We start from the raw sequence: 19,049 nt of genomic DNA, 5'->3' as shown, positions 1-19,049 counted from the left end.
GTCTACGATTCTTGGATGTTCCAACTTTATATTGAATGCCTGCGAGGTATTATTGCTCCGAAACATGAAAAAAAGAATTAACAAATGTTCGTTACGAAACTCGTCGCTCGACACGCCTCAACAGTCTTGGTGATCTTGCTTATGGTTTGTTTTTTTTTTCTCTCTTTTCCTTTTTCTGTGGTTCCGTTCTACCCGCACATGCAATCCGCGTGTGGATCGTCTCCCTCGTATTTTTTTCTTTCTGTTTTATTTTTCCATGCTCCCTTTTCCAACTGAAAAACGGTGAGCGAGCCAGCGACGTCGATTCTCATATCTCTTCCACAGAATGGGGTGGTGTTGGGTTGGGTTGTAGGATTCCTCCCGCCGGTCGGTCGATCCCGGCCATCCATAACCATGTCGAACTAGTCTCGTTCGAACGGCCGTGTTCTTCTGTCGTCGCGTGTGGCTTGCGTGCGCATCATCTGTCGAGGCGCAAAACATTCGGGCGCTGATTTTTTCGGCTTTTGGGCCGGGCGTTTAATCTGTGTTTTTACTCCGTGTGGATGCTTTGGCAATTATCGTATTTACGTTGATGCAATTTGACTGGGGGAGCGCGTAATTGCAACCGGAAACTGTATTCCAGGATCCCTTGCTGCTACTGGCTACACGGCGATGCGCCTCGCTCGCCGCTTTAGGAAATGCATTGATGATCCGGAAGAGTCACTTAAATTGGCGGTTTGCTAATTTGTGGGCAGTTGAATGAATAATTATAGTTGAGCTGATGCTATAATCTGTAGTAAATAAGCAGTGTTTCCTGTGTGTTGTGTGACATAATAAGTGTAAAAGCCAAATAAAATAGTTGCTAGATATTTGAAGTGGGATCGGATTCATGTTGGGAGCATCCAAATCCAGTATCAAGAAAATGTAAGCATTGCCACATCGAAGGCATCGAAGCAAGAAATTCCAATCCCGACCAAAAGAGTCAAGTTCAATTGGATAATCGTGCCGTCACGCTGCATCGTGTGAGGTGAATTTTACCGAATTTTGGGTGGGTGATCCTGGAAACGAGCCGAATTCTCGGGAAATAACGGATAAAGTTCATTAAAGTGCAAATCCAAAACAAAAAGAAAAATCCGGGAAGAATCTGATGGCTTTCACGTGATAAGCAAAACGAAACCAGTTTAAATTGAATATCGATTTTTGCTCGTGAGCAGTGCAGTTTTTGCAGCAGCTTTGGGGAAAGATAAAAAAAAATTGCCAGCTGAAAAACATCAGTGCAATTGTTAGCAGAACGCCACAGAAGTAATATGAAACTCCAGAAAAGTTTCCAGTGAACACACTCGAATATAAAATCCTATAACTAACAAAAAAACTAAAGGGTGGGTGATAAACACCTTCTATATTTACACGAGCGTTGTTGAGTTCTACAGGCGTAATCCGAAACCCGGCATAGGGATTAGTGTTTCCAGAGTGAACAGAACTGGTGAAAGCGATTTTTCCAGCAGCAAAAAGTAGCAGTACAACTAAACGAGAGGATCTATAAGCTAAGCGACGACGACGACGACGACGCATCTCTATAAATCCGACGCTGCTGCCAGAAGCCGGCTCCTGTAGTCATATCTACATAAGTAACAGCTTCTCGTTTCTCAATAAGTCGCTTAGCCGTCAACAGTGTTTACGCGCGGGAGCAACACATGCTTCGGGTAAGAAATGAGCCGGCTTTTTTAAAATTGTAATTTAAGGTTTCGAAATGGTTTATTTACTTTTTCTTTTATCTTAAGTTGATCACAACTGAAAATACAAATTTTGATCATTGTTCTCATGAAATGCGAACAGCCATAAAATTTCTAACATAATTACCTATTCAAACATTGAAAACAACCAAAAACAGAGGATAATCCCTTTTGAAATCTCTCAAACGGACGCGTCAATGAAAACATGACTACGGCTGCTTTTCCACGGATTTTCCATGGTGCATGGAATGGTGGTTCTGAAAACCGTGTAGTGTTTTTTCCCTCGTTCTTGTCCCGCCGACACAGCATCCGAAATGCGATGCTAAACGCAAAAGCAACAAGAAAAAAAACGCTGGGGAACGCTTCCGTATGGGTTTATTTTTAATTTAGCGAATATTGTTAGTTTTGGGTGAAAAATATCATGACTCATTGCAGCAGCAAAGAGCAGGCAACACACTGTTTTTTTAACAATCGTGGACCCCCTTGATTTTTGAGCATTGAATTTATGTCCAACAGGATTACCTAGTTCAAAAGCCGGTTGACAAATTTGTCAAAAACGAAGTTTTAGGAAAAAAAAATGACAAAAATTACAATCCCCCTTATTCTGCGCCGCGCGTGAGGTGACGATAGTCGAGACACCCGATTCCAGTAGTCACTTTAGGTGAGAAACGTCATTGAGAATGAACTTTTTGAGTTCTTATCCTAATTTAGTAGTCACCGTGAGTAACAAATCGTATGCTCTGACACATCGGCATCGGGAATAAGGTGACAAGACACACGTCACTCCGACTCGACTCGACTATCGTCACCTCACGCGCGGCGCAGAATAAGGGGGAATAATTTAGGGACTAACACCGATCGAAAATGTCAAAGCGAAAATTTTTCGAAAATGTCGAAAAGTTCATAACAGTCAAAGATAACAAAAAATCTAAAAATTCAATGTTTTAGAGAATTCAAAAATTTCAAATATTTTAAAAATACCGAAAATAAAATAAGGTCAAATTGACAAAATAATAAATAATGTCAAAAATGTAAAATACGTCAAAAATGATAAAAATGTCAAAAATATTAAAAATGTCAAAAATGTCAAAAATGTCAAATATGTCAAAAATGTCAAAAATGTCAAAAATTTCAAAAATGTCAAAAATGTCAAAAATGTCAAAAATGACACAAATGTCAAAAATGTCGAAAAAGACAAAAATGACAAAAATTTCAAAAATTACAAAAATGTCAAAAATGTTAAAAATGTCAAAAATGTCAAAAATGTCAAAAATGTCAAAAATTTCAAAATGTCAAAAATGTCAAAAATGTCAAAAATGTCGAAAATGTCAAAAATGTGAATAATTTTCGGCAAAGCAGTTTTTTTTAACAAACGAAGTTTAGTTTTAAACCAACGTTTCGATATCATATGATATCATCTTTTGATAACGATATTACTTACAGTGAAACTGTGTGACGAAGAAATCTTAACAGTACGCATTTACAAAAGCAGAAACAATGATGATTTTTGTAAGTAGAGTTAGACATGAGACCACACATCACACACAAATTTATAATTCAAAACACATTTGTAAAATCCCTGAAGATGATATCATGCGTTATCGAAACGTCGGTTTAAAAATAAACTTCGTTTGTTAAGAAAAAAAAATGGACTTCTTTGCCAAAAATTATTCACATTAAAATCATCCAGTCGACATCTTCAAATCAACAATGTTAAAGATGTCAAAAATGTAAAAAATGTAAAAAATGTAAAACATATAAAAAATGTCAAAAATGTCAAAAATGTCCAAAATGTCAAAAATGTCAAAAATGTCAAAAATGTCAAAAATGTCAAAAATGTCAAAAATGTCAAAAATGTCAAAAATGTCAAAAATGTCAAAAATGTCAAAAATGTCAAAAATGTCAAAAATGTCAAAAATGTCAAAAATGTCAAAAATGTCAAAAATGTCAAAAATGTCAAAAATGTCAAAAATGTCAAAAATGTCAAAAATGTCAAAAAACTCAAAAATGTCAAAAATGTCAAAAATTGTCAAAAATGTCAAAAATGTCAAAAATGTCAAAAATGTCAAAAATGTCAAAAATATCAAAAATATCAAAAATATCAAAAATGTCAAAAATGTCAAAAATGTCAAAAATGTCAAAAATGTCAAAAATGTCAAAAATGACAAAAATGTCAAATATTTCAAAAATGTCAAAAATGTCAAAAATGTCAAAAATGTCAAAAATGTCAAAAATGTCAAAAATGTCAAAAATGTCAAAAATGTCAAAAATGTCAAAAATGTCAAAAATGTCAAAAATGTCAAAAATGTCAAAAATGTCAAAAATGTCAAAAATGTCAAAAATGTCAAAAATGTCAAAAATGTCAAAAATGTCAAAAATGTCAAAAATGTCAAAAATGTCAAAAATGTCAAAAATGTCAAAAATGTCAAAAATGTCAAAAATGTCAAAAATGTCAAAAATGTCAAAAAATGCAAAAATGTCAAAAATGTCAAAAATGTCAAAAATGTCAAAAATGTCAAAAATGTCAAAAATGTCAAAAATGTCAAAAATGTCAAAAATGTCAAAAATGTTAAAAATGTCAAAAATGTCAAAAATGTCAAAAATGTCAAAAATGTCAAAAATGTCAAAAATGTCAAAAATGTCAAAATTGTCAAAAATGTCAAAAATGTCAAAAATGTCAAAAATGTCAAAAATGTCAAAAATGTCAAAAATGTCAAAAATGTCAAAAATGTCAAAAATGTCAAAAATGTCAAAAATGTCAAAAATGTCAAAAATGTCAAAAATGTCAAAAATGTCAAAAATGTCAAAAATGTCAAAAATGTCAAAAATGTCAAAATGTCAAAAATGTCAAAAATGTCAAAAATTTCAAAAATGTCAAAAATGTCAAAAATGTCAAAAATGTCAAAAATGTCAAAAATTTCAAAAATGTCAAAAATGTCAAAAATGTCAAAAATGTCAAAAATGTCAAAAATTGTCAAAAATGTCAAAAATGTCAAAAATGTCAAAAATGTCAAAAATGTCAAAAATGTCAAAAATGTCAAAAATGTCAAAAATGTCAAAAATGTCAAAAATGTCAAAAATGTCAAAAATGTCAAAAATGTCAAAAATGTCAAAAATGTCAAAAATGTCAAAAATATCAAAAATGTCAAAAATGTCAAAAATGTCAAAAATGTCAAAAATGTCAAAAATGTCAAAAATGTCAAAAATGTCAAAAATTTCAAAAATGTCAAAAATGTCAAAAATGTCAAAAATGTCAAAAATGTCAAAAATGTCAAAAATTGTCAAATATTTCAAAAATGTCAAAAATGTCAAAAATGTCAAAAATGTCAAAAATGTCAAAAATGTCAAAAATGTCAAAAATGTCAAAAATGTCAAAAATGTCAAAAATGTCAAAAATGTCAAAAATGTCAAAAATGTCAAAAATGTCAAAAATGTCAAAAATGTCAAAAATGTCAAAAATGTCAAAAATGTCAAAAATGTCAAAAATGTCAAAAATGTCAAAAATGTCAAAAATGTCAAAAATGTCAAAAATGTCAAAAATGTCAAAAATGTCAAAAATGTCAAAAATGTCAAAAATGTCAAAAATGTCAAAAATGTCAAAAATGTCAAAAATGTCAAAAATGTCAAAAATGTCAAAAATGTTAAAAATGTCAAAAATGTCAAAAATGTCAAAAATGTCAAAAATGTCAAAAATGTCAAAAATGTCAAAAATGTCAAAAATGTCAAAAATGTCAAAAATGTCAAAAATGTCAAAAATGTCAAAAATGTCAAAAATGTCAAAAATGTCAAAAATGTCAAAAATGTCAAAAATGTCAAAAATGTCAAAAATGTCAAAAATGTCAAAAATGTCAAAAATGTCAAAAATGTCAAAAATGTCAAAAATGTCAAAAATGTCAAAAATGTCAAAAATGTCAAAAATGTCAAAAATGTCAAAAATGTCAAAAATGTCAAAAATGTCAAAAATGTCAAAAATGTCAAAAATGTCAAAAATGTCAAAAATGTCAAAAATGTCAAAAATGTCAAAAATGTCAAAAATGTCAAAAATGTCAAAAATGTCAAAAATGTCAAAAATGTCAAAAATGTCAAAAATGTCAAAAATGTCAAAAATGTCAAAAATGTCAAAAATGTCAAAAATGTCAAAAATGTCAAAAATGTCAAAAATGTCAAAAATGTCAAAAATGTCAAAAATGTCAAAAATGTCAAAAATGTCAAAAATGTCAAAAATGTCAAAAATGTCAAAAATGTCAAAAATGTCAAAAATGTCAAAAATGTCAAAAATGTCAAAAATGTCAAAAATGTCAAAAATGTCAAAAATGTCAAAAATGTCAAAAATGTCAAAAATGTCAAAAATGTCAAAAATGTCAAAAATGTCAAAAATGTCAAAAATGTCAAAAATGTCAAAAATGTCAAAAATGTCAAAAATGTCAAAAATGTCAAAAATGTCAAAAATGTCAAAAATGTCAAAAATGTCAAAAATGTCAAAAATGTCAAAAATGTCAAAAATGTCAAAAATGTCAAAAATGTCAAAAATGTCAAAAATGTCAAAAATGTCAAAAATGTCAAAAATGTCAAAAATGTCAAAAATGTCAAAAATGTCAAAAATGTCAAAAATGTCAAAAATGTCAAAAATGTCAAAAATGTCAAAAATGTCAAAAATGTCAAAAATGTCAAAAATGTCAAAAATGTCAAAAATGTCAAAAATGTCAAAAATGTCAAAAATGTCAAAAATGTCAAAAATGTCAAAAATGTCAAAAATGTCAAAAATGTCAAAAATGTCAAAAATGTCAAAAATGTCAAAAATGTCAAAAATGTCAAAAATGTCAAAAAGTCAAAAATGTCAAAAATGTCAAAAATGTCAAAAATGTCAAAAATGTCAAAAATGTCAAAAATGTAAAAATTTCAAAAATTTCATAAATGTTAAAAATGTCAAAAATGTCAGAAATGTAAAAATTTCAAAAATTTCATAAATGTTAAAAATGTCAAAAATGTCGAAAATGTCAAAAATGTATGTTCTACGGAATTATTGCTAGAAGGATTTCAAAGCTCGTTCCATACAGGAAAAGAATCTAACTAATCAATGGGCCAGGGCTTGTTCACACAAATATTCTTCGATGATCCCTTCACACATGTTTTCGTAGCTTGTTTTGGTTTGCTATGGTCCTATTTACTGTTTTCATACATGCTGGTGGGGGCACTGCGTTCGACCTTTTCTAATTCGAAGGGCGCTCAGCGGAACAATTCGTTTCGTCCAGTTCCATTGATGCGATTCAATTACACGCCATGAATTTGGGATTAGTTTCCGTTACTGTTTGAATGAGCTTGTTGGTGCTGCAATTGATCTAAACTGAGAAAGAGAGAAAATGGATCTGCTAAGACAGATTTCGACACCTCCCAGTGGAAAATTGCTTCATTGTGAAGGAGGTCAACGAAAAATTTTCTTCAGAGACACTAATGTAAATTTATAACACCATTGATGTAATCCCGTAACCCAACAGCTGCATATTCGGTCCGGATTATTCCAAAAATGGAACGAGAAAAATATCGACGCTCTGCAAATCCAATTGAAAGCTTCAGCAGGTAGTTCATCACTTTTTGAAGTTATCTCGAAGGAACGAAAAAAAAGAGCCAACAAAAATGGGAAAGGTCGTTCTCATAGTTCATTGACTTTCTAATGACTACTACCGGCTTCTCTTGATTTTCTTTCAGTTTTCAGCTTTCAGCTGACTGCCGTAATTCGGACTGAATTAATTTTTTGTTGTTGTTTACTTCCATTATTGTACACAGCAATAGCAGCTAGCATCAGATTGTTTTAAGAGGCTTTCTATAACGAATTCGCGCCCGTACGGAAGTGAAGAACGCTTCTTCAGAAGTCGTAAACCGAATGAATGATACAGCAGCAACAACGAAAACCGAAACTAATGTATCGTCTGCTGTTTAGCGATTTCTACAACGGGCTTAAAAAATTCGTATTACGAAAAGAGTTATGACTGTGCTCGGTCAAGTGGCTCCCTGATCAGCAGCAGCAGCAGTGGGTCAAAGTTGATTGGCTGATGACTTTGGATCTATCTTGAAAATAGCGGTAAGCAAAATTCACCAACCAAATGACACTTTTTTTTAAATTATTTGCAACGAGTAATTTTTACAATATTTTTTTTGATAATTTCACTTTAAAAAAAAACATTGAGAGTCCACTTGTTTTTAATTTTGTCATTTTTGTCATTTTTAGCATTTTTCTAATTTTAGTCACCTTTGAAATTTTAGTAATTTTCGTCACTTTTGTTTTTTTTTTTTGTCATTTTTGTCATTTTTGTCATTTTTGTCATTTTTGTCATTTTTGTCATTTTTGTCATTTTTGTCATTTTTGTCATTTTTGTCATTTTTGTCATTTTTGTCATTTTTGTCATTTTTGTCATTTTTGTCATTTTTGTCATTTTTGTCATTTTTGTCATTTTTGTCATTTTTGTCATTTTTGTCATTTTTGTCATTTTTGTCATTTTTGTCATTTTTGTCATTTTTGTCATTTTTGAATCGTGCTTTTTTCAATATTTGTAAAGATTGTGTTTAAAACAAAAAAATCTCCGCTCAGCGCTTTGCTTTTTTTTTGGGTTAAATCCCTAATTAGTTAATGACTTAAGAAATTTTATGTAACTGCTCCATTGGGTAAATATTCATGACAAGATTTTGGTAAATTAAGTTGTGCCTAAAACATTTTGATAAAATCTTTCGCTACGCCTATTTAGCAGCGGTGAAAGTATAAATGAACAATCTAAACTTTTCTCGCAACGCAGCGTGTAGAATGTTAATGAATTTACTTAGCGCGAATGCTGCCGGTCTCAGGTCTGAGCACCGGATGACAGAAGCTTGAATGCTCAAACTGAGTGAGTGCGTTCCTAGCTCGTTAATCAATCAAAACTCTAAACTGTGTAAAAAGAGAAACCCGGGAGCTGCCATGGAGACAGATATTTGGCGGAATGAAAAGCCCCAGGCCTAGAGGGTGCCAATATGGGGCCTTTCCCAGACGCTCCATCGAGAGAGGTATTCGAAGCGTCTTTAGCACAACCTGAGGGGAAGGAGGGGCCATCTCTGAGTCAACTATGTAGGGGGACGAGGTAAGATGGCGGAAGGTTGAACCCCCCCGAAAAAACGAGATAAACAAATGGATCACCGTTGTTGAACCCGGCTTGACGCAATGTCCACCTGCGGGAGGAAAGCTCGCGCGGGATCGGAACGTTATGAGTTATTTCTTTTCCGTTTTTTCTTCTCTCCATGGTGATTCTGTTCAGAAAGGGGGGATGCTGTTTTTCTCTTAGGGGCCGTCCATAAATGATGTCACGCGTTAGGGGGGGGAGAGGGGGTTTTGATTTTTGTGACAATTTGTGACATGGGGGGGAGGGGGGCTCAGCTTGAGCGTGACATCACTTATCATTACAAAAAAAAACACAACAAAACAATAACAAATAATTTTATCCTAAATTCAATAAAACTACACTTGCACCATTCATTTAATGAATAATAATACTCACGTAGGGGAGAACTGTACAAGACGCACCAGTTAAGCATAATCGCTATTTACAGCGATACCCATCATCTATGAACCAAATTAAAAGTTCACGACGATTCAGTGATCATATTTACATCTTTTCAGAAAGAAATAATACGTTAAAAACACGATTTTGGTTATATTTTTGTGAAAATCTTAAACAGCCAGAAAACAAGCCGCGGTGTAGAACGCCAAAACTAGTGGACAGAACGCACCATACCGAATGGGTGGTGAGAAATGGAACAAAGATTATACGGAATATAGTTATTGAAACATCAAATTTTTTATTACATGTTTATCTTATTTTTGCAAACTAACCATACTTTGGCAAAAAAATCATTTTTTATTGCTTAATTTAACGAAAATTTTGCTTTTCAAAATTCACTGTTTTATTTCCTTATAGGTAAAACGCCTTCAGGTAGGCTACGAAATTCAATTTCTTGACTGATATCGCGGCAAACATGGCGGCAGATATTTTTTTTGAGTCAAATATTGGTGCACGTTTTTAACTCAAACAAGGACGAAATTTGTTGTAATTATGCATTCTTATCATAATTTAGGAGTCAGCAAATGAATAGAAAGACATTTTGTTTTGACATTTGGTTTTTCTCAAAAATTAACAGCATTCAACATTTTAGCCTAAAACACGTGGTTTTGCGAGCATTCTGCCCCAATTTCGATATGATTAATTTTAGATAAATTTTGTGGAAAGTTAGTGAAATATAATAAAATATTAATAGCCATTCGAAAGTGCATACGAGTGTTATAACGAAAAGATGCAGTTAGATCAGATAGCGCCGACTGGTTTACCATAAAACCTTATATGTTAACCATAAAAAATAACAAGTTTTAGGCACAATCAATTAATTCTTCTGTTTCTAAGAATTAGAGTCGTTTTTGTGAACTTTTCATCTAAAACATGATGAAAAAGCTCGTTTGCTACAATAAAAATGAAGAAGTCTTGTACAGTTCTCCCCTAATCACTTTTGGTAAATTTTATTAGCATAAGAAAGTTCACAAGAACACTTTCACTGCAACACTCAGGAAAGTCCTTCCCACTTGAGTTGTGGCAAAATGTGAATAGGATTGCTTGGCTATTCTAACCTGTGGAGAAGATTTGGAATGAATTGAAAAAGAGGAACTAGATTTGGATGGTTGGATAGACTAGATTTGGTCGTTGATATGGAAAGTCATCAACATAATCCTTGGACTCATGATTGAAATGTGTTTTAAGCAATGATTGAAGGCTTGTTAAAAGTTGTTAAACTTTTTTTCAATTCTTTGAATAAAACTGATGAATTTAAAAAAGCAACATTTTTAATCAAATTTCTAAGAGTTGAAAATTTTACCCCAAGGGGGGGGGGGGGGTGTTAGGAAAAAGTGACGTAATACAACAGGGGGCTACGGAATTTGTGACAATATGTGACGGAGGGAGGAGGGGGGGTAAATTTTTTCCAAATTTTGCGTGACATCATTAATGGACAGCCCCTTAAAGTGAGATTTTTTTTCGGATGGGAAGAGTTTGGTGGACCACGAAAATGATGACCATGAGAAAAGGCATCAATCTTGTTTACCTAATTAGATTACCTTCGTCCGTTCGTCGTTTGTTTGCTCCGGATGGACAGCCATAGAAACGAGGCATATTTGCGAGGTCTGGTGCGCGTTTTGCCCCAGAGATCACCGGCATGGCGATGGTTTCCCAGTAGATTACGCTGATGACGGTTGAATGTTGGTATGACCGTAAATGGCGCTGCGGTCATGTTCCGGAATTAGGCTCTTTAAGGTTTGTTTAGGTCTTATCTTTTTTTTCGGATGTGGTGCGCTCTTTAATGAACTTTATACAAATATTTACAGCGACGCCGCCCGTTGGTTGGCGTCTTGCCGGTCAAAGGTCAAAGTATTGTTTGGCTGAACATTTTTGTTATTAGGTGGCAGCAATTAATTCGTATCAGTTGTACAACTAGCAGGAAATAATAATGTGTTATAAATGATTAAAAATTCATTAGATAAGATTCAATTTGATAATGATGGATTTAGAAGGAAACTGTGCAAAATATTTTTTTCTTTTTCTCCTACATCGTAAATATCTCAGAAACGCGTAAATTTTGAATTCTGACAAAAATAGGTCTGAAAGTACTTTTCACAGGCAGCAAAATGTTGTCAAAATTTTGAATATTCGATTACTAGTAAACGAGCTATTAGCAAGAGAAAGTGTCCCATTTCTAAAAGAATTCTTATTTTACTTTTTGGCATTTCGGCGAGTTGTGAAAATTCAAGGTAGAATATTTAGAAAGAACATGAAGGTATTATAGGTGGAAAGATCAAAGCTAGAGCGCTTTGGGTAGAAGAAATTGAATAGTTGATGAAAATGTGAGCAGGGCTTTTGTTTTGTGAACAACTTTTGAACTACTTGCGTGATTCTTTGCCGCGCGCCGTTTCAATGTTCACGCAAGTAGTTCAAAAGCTGTTCACAAAACAAAAGCCCTGCTCACATTTTCACCAACTATTCAATTTCTTCTACCCAAAGCGCTCTAGCTTTGATCTTTCCACCTATAATACCTTCATGTTCTTTCTAAATATTCTACCTTGAATTTTCACAACTCGCCGAAATGCCAAAAATTAAAATAAGAATATATCCCGGCGGCGATTAAAACAAGATAACATTTCTAAAAGAATTAAACTTTAGCTGTAAAAACGTTTCATCAAGATTTAAGCATGAATATTACGAAGAACCGCTAAAATTTTGACAAACTATCTTATGTCTTATACTCTCCTTGTATTGGGACGTGACCGGCGCCGTTATTGATGGTCAAAGAGAGAGTATCAGTTTTGTGATCTCAAGCATCATTCTTTTGGTCTTTGCGCAAAATTGATAGCCTCGGTCAATCACGGAGTAGCAAGTAGTAAAACATCTTAGTTGTATCCTTGTATCTGTCACTGTAAATAGCTCTATGCTTTAATTATTTTTTGGTCCAAAATTTCTTAATACATCTGTGGCATCCTAGAGTATGCCTCTGCTCTCACGCTAAAAGAGAGTATCTGAGAGCCAAGAAATATGTTAGCGATGGTTAGCAATCGCTAGTACAACTGACTTTTATTGTATTTATTCTAGGTAGTCATCAGGTCAGTTGTGCGGCAGTCTGAATTTGATCCTCAATAGGGCCTAGAACCGGAACTCAACAATATCTAGGCTTGCCCGTAAATCAAATAAACAATTCGAGAAAAGTTCAATCTGGCTGGGATTCCCAGATAAGGGGGCATCCATAAATTACGTAACGCTCCTAGGGGGGGGAGGGGGTTAGCTCGAACGTTACGAATTGTGACATAGGGGAGGGGGGGAGGTATGCTCATCGTTACGTAACGATTTTTTCCTTAAAAATTTAAGTTTAATCGCAGCTTTTTTATGTCATGCAATTTTGGCAGAATGATATGCAAACCAAAATCAGTTTGAAATTTGTAAACTTCAACATGATTGAAACTGGTTTGTAATCTTTCCTCTTTAAAGATTTTGAAATAAACTTCTTGAAAGGTGTATTAAATATCCGTGAAATAACCGTTGAAAAAAACCCTAAATTTAGGTTCATTTACCCCCTAGAACTCAATTCAACCATAAGACGTAAATTTCACTATTTTCTCTCAATTTATTCAAAAAATGCAATTTTGATTCTCGCGACGAATTTTACTTAGTGGAATATATTTCGCATAACAAGTTAGGCTTCTTGAACAAATTAAAGTAAACAAGGTAGATTATCAGTTTACAAGCAAAAAGCAACTCATACCTACCAATACAATCAATTTATTTTATGAGAGAGTTATCATCAATGAGTACTAAGAAGCTATTTGGATAGATCGATATTAATTCCGTTTTGAAGAACGTTAAAAAAATTATGTTGAAATATTTTTTTACCTTCTAAAATCAGTATTCAAAACCATGAAGGGGGGGGGGGGGGGGTGATTATCAGCGTTACGTAATTTTCATAGGGGGGTACGTCGAAGCGTTACAATTTGTGACATACGGGAGGGAGGGGGTCAAAAAAGTGCAATTTTTGCGTTACGTAATTTATGGATGCCGCCTAATGTATAAAACTATCCGGTTTATACCCGGGTTTATTCAGATTATTTGCCCCAGATTTCACTGGAATACAATCTTTTTGGCGATAATCGTCCTAGAAGGAACAAGTCATCTGATTGGAGAAATTTTGAAAATCAAAGAAACCCCTACTTGAAAAAGATCTGATACATTTGGTTGAAAATAATCGTCTCATAAACATGAGGGGCAGTGGTATGGAAGAATTAGATGAAAAATGATATAATCGCTTTTGTATTTTTATTCAAAATTCAAAAGAATATTCCACCGATATTCGATCGAATAATCGGTCGAGTAATCTGCTGAATAATTATCCGAATATTTGGCCGAATAGTTGAAAAGACCAATATTCTGTATATCTCTTTATCGTATCATCAATTTATAATTAAAAATTGAATAAAATAATTTGGCTTAGCCAGCTTTTTGGGGGTACTGGACCTTTTTCTTAATTTTGTATTAAAAATCCGGGCAAGTCCGGGTAAAACCGGACCATCTGGGAAGCTTAGGTTTATGCGTTGAAGGCCGTTTGAGATATTCTTCGATAATTCTTCACCCATAGAAGAGGTTGCCAAAATCCAATGCCTATTTAGCAAATCTCTGTGCCGAAAATGGGATGAAAAGTGTAAGAAAAACAATTTATGGGATATGCTATACATGTTTGATAAACTAAGTTTGAAGGTAATATTCGTAGGGCATGAAAGAATTTTGAGTCAAGAATATGTAAACAAAATGTACTACAGACCCCGTTCGGTTTTGGCAACATTCGAATTTAGCTACATTCGATTTTGGAAACATTCGAACGGTTTTTAGAAATACAGTGACGGACAAAACTTTAAGACCACTTCTCACAAAAATCAAACCAAGCTTTAATACCTACTTTAGGGTTGAAAAATTGAGGTTCTTATTTTTTAATGCATAGTAATAAACTCCACAAACAACATCATTCACCTTGCAAATTTTCGAGATATCCTAAGATTGGATGACCTTATAAAAACAAATACAAAACAAATGTGACTTCTAAGGCAACGGTAGGGCCCCTTCCAGACCTCCAAGACTGGTATCATTTTCTGTCTATAAGACACTACAATGAATAGGGATCTTTACTTGGGGCGGGGGAAGGAATTTTATTTCAAGTCCTTGGTATCATGTTTGCTGATGGTTATATCAACATAATTATCATAAGTTGGAAGAAACGATGCTAAAATGAGTACTGAAGGGCAACAACAGCCTCCATCAAAATATTGACCCAAAGCATGCAAAGAAGAAAAAATGAATTTTTTCCGATCGACATGATCTAAACTAACGGTAGAAGCATCCCAAAGCCTCGTCTTGAATCTTTTCGACAATTTGTGATTGATTTTTGACATCAAGCATCAAGCAACTGATGAAGCATGACAAAAAAAGGAATTATGACAAAAAAACTAACATTTTGAACAAAAAAAGTTTATTGTTAAATGCGTCAAAAGCGTGATAAAATTATAAAAACTGTATGAAATGACTAAGATGGTCGAAAATTGACTAAAAACTACGTTTATGATAATCTTTTTGTAGTACACAATATGTGAAAAAGTTGATTAAGAAAATTCTTTTCGATTACATATGTTAACATTCGATTTAGGCTACAAAAAATATTCAGGTGTGTTAAAAAATCGAACGGGATCTGAATTTAATGATCTTTGAAAAATTTGCAGATTAAAATTAAAGGGATTTACTTAAAAATTCAGTTGAAAATGTAGAATTCAACAAATAAAGTGAAAATGAAGTTCGTTTTTGAATGCGCTTATAAGTATTGTTAAAAGCTTCTACAAAAAAAATAACCAGTTCAAAACTTATGCTTCTTATAATTGTAACCTTGAATCTAGGCCATAGTTTATTTATGTATCTAAAATGACTGCATTGCTGTATGTAAATTATCAGTTTCATTTATTAATTGAATCAACTGAATATCTATCCAAAACATTGCTAAAAAACTCTTTAATTTGTTACATTAATCAATAATGATTTTTGCTCATGATCGTATAGTTTTCATACACATATTCTTTGAAATACTCGGTCAAGTTTGAATTTAAAAAAAATAGTAGAATTTAAGATTTTTCTTTGAATTGGCCATCATATTTTCAAATCAGATCTAATTTTCAATCTAGATTTGAGCGCTTATCAGTTCTAAATGACTGAATTTGCTGAAAAATGATCATTTTCGATTTTTCATACGACTTCTCAAGCAACTAAAAGCAACATACTTACTTAAGGGGGGGGTAGGGTCTAACGGGTATAAAAAAACACCATTTTCACGATTTTTTTCTGGAGCTATCGTTCAAACAAATGTATTCAAATTTTTTGCATTATACAAAGCATTGTTAAAAGAACATTTAGTAATTTTTTCGTAGAAAAATATTGAAAAATGAGCCGGTGACGGAGCATTTTCGAGGATGCCTTTTAAAAAAACAGGATTTGCGGTGGACACTGTATCTCAGCACAGAATCATCTGAAGTCAAAAAATCAGAGCAAAATATTTTTAATAGATATTTTTCTGGACCCCAACGTTTTTATTTAACTTAAAAATATTTTTATGAAATTTTTGTGGCTGTTTGAAGTAAAAACTACGATTTTTCACTTAAAAATCCGCCATTTTTCACCTGTAAAATCTCCCCAAAATAAAAAAAAAACAAAAAAGAAAAACGTTGGGGTCTGGTATTTTATATGTAGAAAATATGTTCCAAATTTGAAAAGAATCGGATAAGTAGTTTTCAAATGACGATGTCCACGGACTTTAAAAATGTGCTTTCGAGAAAAACGCGTTTGAAGTTTCTGCTCTTGCTTTCTTGCAGTATTAGATAGGAGGAGATAAAGGCCTATAACTTCTACAGTTTTGCTTCAATTGACTTGAAAATTTGACACAACATTCTTGAAATGTTTTACAATAAGAAAATGAAAAAATAAAAAAATCGATTTTTTGAAAATGTTAGACCCTACCCCCCCCCTTAAATGAAGGTTTGAATGTTACATATTGGTTGCCAAAGAGAAGCTACTGCCCAATTTCCTTGAGTGAACCATATGTACTCATTAATGAACTTAAAAGTTGCATTAGTGATGTTTATGAGGGATTTAAGTCACAAAAAGAGCTCAAAACGGGATTCGCTTAATCACAAATCATATCACCAATTCGAGTTTTAGTTTAAGTTAGAACAAAAAGAACAACATCTAGGCGTGGCCTTGTTATAAAGTGTTCGATTGTCACTACGAAGGTCGGCGTTCGATCCCCAAGCCGGGCAAGTTTATATCAATAAGTTATTTTATTACTTGAGTGACCATTCCGATGCGATTAATGTAAGAAATGTAGGAAAGAAGCTATCGAGCAGCATATTTCAAAAATCTCGGCGAACCGCAATTTATCGAGTTTTGAATCCGGCGCGTGCCATCATGGCGGCACCATGGACTTAACAAAGTAAATAATCAAGAGAAGGTGAAAAAAACTGATCCTTAAGGCGCAACTGAGATAGAGAGAGTATGTTTTGTTCTTTTCATTTTTTTTTTGAAGCTGAATTAAAAGGCCGCTGGAAGCTGAAAAGAAAGTCATTATGACTTGTTTTGGAACGGGAAAGTATCTATAAGAACCTTAATTTTGAGCAGTATAGAACGTACTTAAAATCAATGATAAGGCAGAGTAAGATTTGGCGTACCTACATATGTTATGGGGCTTTTGGTTGCTTGAGATACCACCAAAATTAGAGGTGATAGTCAAAATTTGACAAGTGAAAAATTCTTTCAAAAAAATTTTCAAAACAATGTAACCATAGAAGTTTTTACTTTTGAATACTTGTATGGAAGATTGTATAGTTATTTGATCACATTTCTCATACATTCAAGATGGAGAAACCAAAAACCAATATCTCAGAAAGAAAAATCGAGTCACGTATGACGCACTAATACGAGTGCCACCGCAATAAATGGTGTTCTCCGAGTTCTGGTAAGTTTTTTCTTCAGTGGAAAATGGTAGAAAAAAACTTTGTGATTCCTCATAGTGGGATGGCATCGAACAATCGATTATGGAAATTGGATTCTGGGATCAAAGTTGGTCGCTGTTCGTGCACAGAACTGTATTGACATTATTAGGTACACACACCCGGGTGAATGAAGTTGGAGTGCAGTCATTCGAAAAACAGCAGCTATATTTTAGCTAAGTGAAGGATTTCTTTTTTTTTATATATGTACCAAGCTAAATTTTAATTTCTCTAATGGATTGTTAGAAAGCCGGAGGTGAGATAACCCAATCACTTTAAAATGCGGGATAACTTTTAAATTCATCTCAACGCCAAAATACTTTAAAAAACGCTTGTTTACTGTTCCTCTTGGCTATTTTGAGCAATTTTTGCTTGAGTTCATCTTTATTTTATTGTATGTTGAATATCAGCAGAAAGTAAAAAATGCCTGCAGGAACCGGAAAATTCACAATTTCCACTTCCTACAATGCGTGGTTTGATCCACCCGCTTCGAGATTATGTGCTAGACATATTTTTTTATCCTTCCCGATGCCCACCGCGTTCAAACAAACTCCAACCTAACGAACCCTCTTTTTCTGGGCTCCCCCTTATTTCCACGGAAGTTCGAAGAGCCAAGAACCCCATAGGGAAGAGATAGGAAGAACCGTATACCTACTCCTCAATAGAGCCCTGCCGAGAGCACTTGAGTCGAGCATCCTTGGCGCGCGCACACACAAAAACCCAACCTAGGTAGAACTGGGCTCAAAAGCAAATAAGAAGCAGGATCAGAAGCAAAAGAATAGAGGAAAGAATCCCCAGCAGCAACGCAACCGACAATCACACATCCACACGGACTGCCAGGCGGAACCGCTAGGAAACGCAACCGGAATACGTAAAACTTGCCTACCAGCAAACTTGACAACCGGAAAATAGAGGGAGGAAGTAGACCCACTCGAAAATGAATTTATAGGAAGACAAAAAATCGAACCTTTCATAAAAAAAAGTTCAACATTCTAAAAATAAAAACAATCATATTTATGATTATGGTTTTGATAAATTTGAAGTATGAGATTAGTAGTTTCAATTTTTAAATAAACGATCGAGTAAGTCTAGTGCAAACTGAGAGCAAAAAAAAATTTACGCAAAATAGGAACAGGGAACAAGAAACCAGCATAATCGCATGGATTTGCTGGATTTTGTCCTGTTATTCCGGGTACGAGGAAAGTCTTCGACCGAGAGCATAACTTTTGTTCCACAAATGACCACTTTAGTGGCGGCCAGGCTAGGGCTTAAGTTTTTCCTGTGGCCTTAGGCGTCGGTCTTCGTCGGTTGGTTTGGGTTCTTGAGCTGATTCGAATGGTAATCTCCGATCGATTTTGACTTCCGGGTTATTGCCGGAAGCTTTTAAGGTTCACTGTAATCTTGATTTATTTTAAGAAATTTTATATTTCCGAGATGTTTCAATTAATAAAGTTATTTTCGGTTGAGTTTGGTAGAAAACAACAATAAATAAAATCAAATGCAATTGCAAAGAGTTGATAAAAAAAAATTTACTTAAATTCAGTAAATTTTGTTTTTTTTAGCCACCTGAAGGAGATGGAATGGATGGATTAAAAGAAAGTGAAAAACTTGAGTGAATAAATTCTTCATTATCGCGAGCAGTTTCCTTTATATGTTTTGGTATTCTAAACCTTGACAGTTTCGAAGAGCGAAAAAAAATCTTATTCGTG

At 33.6% G+C, this 19,049-nt stretch overlaps 1 protein-coding gene across 1 annotated transcript in view; it reads left to right on the top strand.

Annotated features, from left to right (window-relative positions):
• The first annotated feature begins 422 nt into the window (after positions 1–422).
• Positions 423–19,049, top strand: part of LOC129743935 (neural-cadherin) — an 833,438-nt gene continuing 814,811 nt past the window's right edge. Inside the window, exon 1 of the mRNA XM_055736178.1 lies at positions 423–1,682. The gene's annotated coding sequence lies outside the window, so the exon portion shown is untranslated. The remainder of the gene's footprint in view (positions 1,683–19,049) is intronic.

This window comes from Uranotaenia lowii, chromosome 2 (genome assembly GCF_029784155.1).
Source record: "Uranotaenia lowii strain MFRU-FL chromosome 2, ASM2978415v1, whole genome shotgun sequence".
Taxonomy (NCBI): domain Eukaryota; kingdom Metazoa; phylum Arthropoda; class Insecta; order Diptera; family Culicidae; genus Uranotaenia; species Uranotaenia lowii.
Note: the sequence above shows the minus strand (reverse complement) of the source record. Positions and strands in the feature narration are given on the sequence as shown.